This window comes from Paramormyrops kingsleyae, unplaced genomic scaffold (assembly GCF_048594095.1).
Source record: "Paramormyrops kingsleyae isolate MSU_618 unplaced genomic scaffold, PKINGS_0.4 ups41, whole genome shotgun sequence".
NCBI lineage: Eukaryota > Metazoa > Chordata > Actinopteri > Osteoglossiformes > Mormyridae > Paramormyrops > Paramormyrops kingsleyae.
In genome coordinates, this window is record NW_027325979.1 from 319,607 (window position 1) to 324,852 (window position 5,246).

Consider the following 5,246-nt stretch of genomic DNA (forward strand, 5'->3'; position numbering starts at 1 on the left):
TTCCTGATTTGGGCCATAACAGGCCCAGTGACGGCCCAGACATGGATTTTCTGATTTGGGCCATAACAGGCCCAGTGATGGCCCAGACATGGTTCTACCTGATTTGGGCTACAACAGACCCAGTGACGGCCCAGACATGGATTTTCTGATTTGGGCCATAACAGGCCCAGTGATGGCCCAGACATGGTTCTACCTGATTTGGGCCATAACAGGCCCAGTGACATCATAAAGCACAATGGATACACAATTGATATCAATAAAGTTTATTTTTACTTTTACTATAAACAACATATAAATGCTTTTCAACAAACCACTGATTGATATTTAATTACACTTTACTTTGTAACATCAACAGACAGATGAGGCGTTTAAAGCACTTCACAACATACAAAATATCTAAGAACATGGCCCTGTAAAACTGGTTAATAAAATGTGAAATTTGGGTGGTCAAAAACACACACAAAAAAATCCAAATACAAAACAAGTAAATACATCACAAACAATGGAATTAAGTGTCATTTGCCCTTTTTGCATGTTCCTTCATTCCTCCATCCCTGTCAGGTGCCAACTGAAGCCATCTTTGAATGTTTTTCTCTGCCTCCTGGTCCGTTGCACTCCTAGTTAAGGAATTTTGCAGCCACAACACACAACACAAAACTATTAATGCCACCTGCTTCTAAGGCATAGAACATAAATCATACCATCAAGATCAAGACAGCACCCAACATTTATAGTATAAAACAATTCCAAAACACATACAGTAGTACACAAATAAGGAGATATGAATCATTATGTCCATGACAGAATATCATGAACAAGTAAACAATATTTAAACAGGGTTGTTAATTTCACCATTTAATTCACAACACGTCAAAGTTGTATGCATATATGTATGCAATCTGAAATGTAATATCTGTTCTGATCTGACATAAAAAACACTCATTGCTGAACTGTAACTGTCCAGAAGGCTGCTATATCCAATACTGCACAGAATATATGATTGTTCCATATGAATTTCATCCCTGTTTTTTTTTTACTGTGACTTTAATATGACACACAACTTTACCAACTTATGATCATGCATAACTGATAAATCTGTCGATTGATCAATTAGACGCATATATATATATATATATATATATATATATATATATATATATATATATATATATATATATATATATATATATATACTGTATATATATAAGGATATATTTCCATCACTAGGAATTAAATGCACAAAGTCGTAAATTGGAACTTGCGGTGCTCATTTTTAACCAAACAAGTTTCAGATATCACCAGCAACAAAGGAGCAGTGGACTGAAGTGACATGTCCCCCATGAAAAGAAAAAAATTGAAGGTGCAGGTTTGGATTAGCTGTGGCGCGAGCTTTATCACTTCTCAGACAGAGAAATGTCGTTTGGCGTGGGAGATTGTTGTGTTAAATGCGTGTGTCCCACACACAATACGTGAGACTTGAGAGCTCTGCAGATGTAATCTAACGTTAAACATCTGATTTAAACTCGAGAGCCCTGTATTTAATATTATGTCAAGGCGTGTGACTTGTTTGAACCGACTTTTTAAAATGAACGATCATTCCCAACATACCGTTCCGACAGAATCTTAAGCTAAAATCTCTGACTAAAAAGGTTAAATGGAACTTTAAAAGTAACTGAAATATTTCACTTACCACAATTCGCTCGTTATTATTCAAACTGAATCAGCCATCTAAAGTCGATCGACGCCGTCAACAGCCTCAAAGTCCGGTGAAGTTGCAGTGACGTCTAAAGGACATTGATTGGTCTAAACTGAAACGTTAACGCCCACTTATTTCAGGATTGGTTGTTCAGCGTAGATGATCAAATACCGAACGGTCAATAGAAAAGCCCTATACACAAAGTATTCCAAACGGGTTTATATTTTTAAAAGACAAGATTTTAGAGAAGATAAATTAATGTTTTCATTTGTTTTTACTTTTCCTTTTTTAAGTAAACATGTCAGATGAAAATTAATGATTGACGATATACCGTAGTTAACAAAAATATCCAATAAGTTTTAATGGTTTTCCAATGTTAAACAAAAAAATTATCATATCAGTGGGACTGTACTATGTCAACAGCTGGTGCTTGGAGTCTTTTTGTATGTCAGCCATTGGCCCTTTATTGTTTTTCTCATGATCTTTAGTATAGGCTTTATCCCAAACAGACAGTGGTTATGATATAATAGAGAGCAGAGCCTTCAGCCACAATTTTATGCCAGATGAGGGTCAGGTATGGGACAAAGCATTACCAATGCTCGAACAGACCCAGGTGACATCTTGCAGATTTACATATACAACATAATGAAATGAGAACCTCATATATATTGCCTTAGAAAAGGTGCAACGAGAATGATTCCTGGTCTTAGAGGAATGTCTTATGAGGAGAGGTTAGCGGAAGTGAATCTGTTTAGCCTTGAGCAAAGGAGACTAAGGGGGGATATGATTCAGGTCTATAAGATTCTAACGGGTCTGGATGCTGTTCAGCCAAATGACTATTTCAGTATTAGTCTAAATATTAGAACTCGTGGCCATAAGTGGAAATTAGCGGGAGAACATGTTAAAACAAATTTGAGGAAGCCCTTCTTTACACAGCGTGTAGTTAGAGTATGGAATATTCTTCCTGCTAGTGTAACGGAAGCTAAAACCATGGGTTCCTTTAAATCCGAGCTAGATAAGATTTTAACAACTCTGAGCTATTAGTTAAGTTCTCCCCAAACGAGCTTGATGGGCCGAATGGCCTCCTCTCGTTTGTAAATTTCTTATGTTCTTATAGACTAAGACCAGGGGTCACCTTTTTGAAACTGGGAGCTACTTCACGGGTACTGAGCCTTACGAAGGGCTACCATGCAGTTTGATACATTTTTCTTAAATCATGTATAATAAACGCGTTTTAAATGCTTTCTTTTAGATATTGCCATTTTCAAATCTATATAAATGCAAATGTGATTAAAGAAGAATATCAACAGGATAAAATTAAATTTTAGACGCCATGCTCAATGGTGAGTTGTGCTATTTTTAGAACAGTCACCGTGGGCATCTCATGTGGTCCTTGGGGGCGCCCTGGTGCCCACGGGCACCATGTTGGTGACCCCTCCTATAGACTGTAGTCAGAATGATCTTCCATGTTAAGACTAGTTCTGGTTCGAATTTTTTTGAGAATATTTATCTGACATCAGGCCAGAATTTTACGCCAGGTGAGGACTAGGTACGACACAAATCATGTTACCAATGCTGAAATGGATGACTGTCAGCCAAAGTCGTCCGACACGCAAAATGCCGACTGTCAGCCAGAATCATTCGCCGCGCTCAGAACGGTTCTGGCCCAGATTAAAAATGCCGACAGTCAGCCAGAAACGCTCGCCACGCTCATAACGGTTCTGGCCCAGATTAAAAATGCCGACAGTCAGCCAGAAACGCTCGCCGTGCTCAGAACGGTTCTGGCCCAGATTAAAAATGCCGACAGTCAGCCAGAATCGCTCGCCGTGCTCAGAACGGTTCTGGCCCAGATTAAAAATGCCGACAGTCAGCCAGAAACGCTCGCCGTGCTCAGAACGGTTCTGGCCCAGATTAAAAATGCCGACAGTCAGCCAGAATCGCTCGCCGTGCTCAGAATGGTTCTGGCCCAGATTAAAAATGCCGACAGTCAGCCAGAATCGCTCGCCGTGCTCAGAATGGTTCTGGCCCAGATTAAAAATGCCGACAGTCAGCCAGAATCGCTCGCCGTGCTCAGAATGGTTCTGGCCCAGATTAAAAATGCCGACAGTCAGCCAGAATCGCTCGCCGTGCTCAGAATGGTTCTGGCCCAGATTAAAAATGCCGACAGTCAGCCAGAATCGCTCGCCGTGCTCAGAATGGTTCTGGCCCAGATTAAAAATGCCGACAGTCAGCCAGAATCGTCGCCGTGCTAGGCCCACAATCGGCCCGCAATTTTTTACCGTTGCTGACAGTGAACCGAATGTGCCACAACTCAGCGAGAATCGGCCCACATGTGCTTGCTAACTGGGCAGCAGTGCCGGCTTGACGCCAGATCTGGGCCAGACCTGTCTTCTATGTGCCTGGGCCACATAGACCAAACCACAATCGGGCCACATCTGGCATGCCATAATGTAAACAGTGCCATCATTGCCAGACCTGGCCCATATCTGGTTGACATACCACTTGCCATGCCAGAACTCAGCCAGCAATGCCGGCTTGACGCCAGATCTGGGCCAGACCTGTCTGCTATGTGGGACTGGGTTGCCTTTATGTAAAATGCAACAATAAAATGGCGAATATGAATGGATTAACACAAGGAGTCAGACTGTCTGCCGATCCTTGAACGTTTGTTCGTTCATTATGGAATAACGAAGGTTTTGGGAAACACGAATCTCGCTCGTTCTTTACCTACGTCGTTCATTGTCTTATTCGTTATTCACTAAGATCGATCGTCTTCAGGAAACACACCCATAAATAGTTACAAATTTAAATGAATGCATGCTTTCCAGCCAGTAATTGTCACGTCCTGCTCATCGTGTATACCCATTCTGGTTCGAATCCCAGCAGCGCACCACTGAGGTACCCTGAGCAAGAATGCACCCAATTGCTCAGTAAGAGCGGAGGCTGGCGTGTTTGACATTTGTGCAAAGACTTCAGAGTGTAGTATATGTGTAGTATAGTACAAGTGGCAACTCTAAATCTTGCAAATATTTTTGATTAGACATCATTACTGAAACGGTTAAAAATGTTATAATTCTTGCGCAGCTTGAATGGAATTTCAGTTTAAAGTTTAAGCACATGTGGAGGCCAATTTATTTTAATTTATTAGATTTCTAATTTAAATTGAATCTGAACTTTAGATTGATATTTTATAACAATATAATAATACACTGTAAACTAAATATCAGGTTATACTGTATGCATCATATGCTTTGTATATCTGCTCAGTTTAATAAACAAATAAATGTGCATTTCTCTATCTCGAAATAGTTTTTAAATTGCAATTAATTATGGAATTGGTGTAGCCATTTCTAATTAGATTTTCCTTTATAGCCTGAAATGTTACTCCGATTACAGTTTATCACATATATAAAGGTTTATATATATGTACAATAAACCGTTTCTTCAGTTGTTCTTGATTTCGAAGCAAAAATAACTCTTTTGAAAAACTAACTTTTATTATATATACAAACATAAATTTGTATCGTGCATCGTACTTTGCAATAGTAAT

At 39.6% G+C, this 5,246-nt stretch overlaps 1 long non-coding RNA gene across 1 annotated transcript; it reads right to left on the reverse strand.

Annotated features, from left to right (window-relative positions):
- Positions 1 to 247: 247 nt before the first annotated feature.
- On the reverse strand, positions 248 to 2,035 carry LOC140586349 (uncharacterized). Its single transcript, XR_011988180.1, has 2 exons — positions 1,691 to 2,035; positions 248 to 617 (listed from the first exon to the last, which is right to left on the reverse strand). It is a non-coding gene; the product is annotated as an uncharacterized lncRNA (long non-coding RNA).
- Between the last annotated feature and the right edge of the window lie 3,211 nt (positions 2,036 to 5,246).